The sequence below is a fragment of the Terrapene carolina genome, unplaced genomic scaffold, assembly GCF_002925995.2.
Source record: "Terrapene carolina triunguis isolate 2854851 unplaced genomic scaffold, T_m_triunguis-2.0 Scaffold51724, whole genome shotgun sequence".
In the NCBI taxonomy this organism is placed as follows: domain Eukaryota; kingdom Metazoa; phylum Chordata; order Testudines; family Emydidae; genus Terrapene; species Terrapene triunguis.
Window position 1 is genome coordinate 663 of NW_020716075.1, and position 1345 is coordinate 2007.

Sequence of the window (1345 nt, forward strand, 5' to 3'; positions counted from 1 at the left end):
TCCCCTGGTCCCCACCAGGGGCCCCTCACCATCCCCCCATTCCCAAGAGGAGCCCAAACCCCAAATCTTTCCCCTGCAGGCTGCCAGTCACTGCTGCTGGGCCCTAGAGCCTTCCTCTCAATGGGGCGCCCAGGGACCAGCTCCCCGCACCCCGTGGGCGCCCCAAAGCTCACGAGAGCAGCCGCGGGGACAGGTGGAGAAGCCGGGGTCCTCCCCAAGCCATTCCCCTCCCCCCTACCTCATCCCACCCCCTGTCCAGCACCCGCTGCCCCCTCACCCCTCTCGCAGTCCCGGCCCCGGAAGCCCGCGGGGCACAGGCACTGGTACTCGTCCGGCTCCGCGTTGGTGCAGGTGCCGCCGTTCCGGCAGGGCCGGTGGGAGCCACAGTAGTTCAGGTCTGGGAGGGGGAGAAGGGCTTGGCTCAGCTCCAACCAAACTCCACTGACCCCAGGGCTGCCCCACCATCCTGCCAGGGAGAGGGAACCCAGCCAACCCACCACAGGGGGCACTGTGGGGAGCAGGGCAGGAGCTGGCTGTGGGAGGAGCGCCCACCTACATCAGTCCCAGTTTCACCCAGCAGGGGGCGCTGTGGGGAGCAGGGCAGAAGTGTTGGCTATGGGGGGAGCTCCCGGCTACTCCAGCCCCAGCCTCTCCCAGCAGGGGACGCTGTGGGGAGTGGGGCAGGAGCTGGCTGTGGGTGGAGCCCCCGACCACTCCAGCCCCGGCCTCTCCCAGCAGGGGGCGCTGTGGGGCAGGGGCTGTGGGGCAGGGCACACCCAGCCACTCACCCTTGTCACACAGCAGCCCCCCCCCAGTTGGTGTCGCAGTCGCACTTCCAGGGCTCGGTGCAGGTCCCGTGCAGGCAGCCGGGGAAGGGGATGCACTCGTCGCAGTTGGAGCCCGTCCAGCCGTAGTGACACCTGGGCAGACAGACCCAGGGTGGGGAGAGATGGATGCACATCGGAGGCGGGGAGGGGGGGGGCAGCCTGGCATGGAGCCACCCTCAGCAACAACCACAGGCGTCTGGTCCTCTGGGGACCCCGGGGATGTCTGCGGGGGAGGAGGCTGCCTCTGCTCATGACCAACCCCCCCCCCCCAGCAATCTCTGGCCCTGGGGGTTCCTGGGCTTTGGGATGGGCGGAGCAGGGGGCAGCTGGAGCCCCAAGGGGGCAGCAGAGAGTCAGACGATGCCATATGGGGGGTTGTTAGGGAGGGAGCTGGGCAGGGAGACAAGGGTAGCTCGCTGAGTGGAGTTGAGTGGTTAAATGGCAGGGGCTGGGAGCCAGGACTCCTGGGTTCTATCCCCAGCTCTGGGAGGGGAGTGGGGTCAAGTGGTTAGAGCAGG

General features: G+C 68.4%; 1 pseudogene; it reads right to left on the reverse strand.

Annotated features, from left to right (window-relative positions):
- Positions 1-277: 277 nt before the first annotated feature.
- LOC113405950 lies at positions 278-920 on the reverse strand (annotated as a pseudogene).
- Between the last annotated feature and the right edge of the window lie 425 nt (positions 921-1345).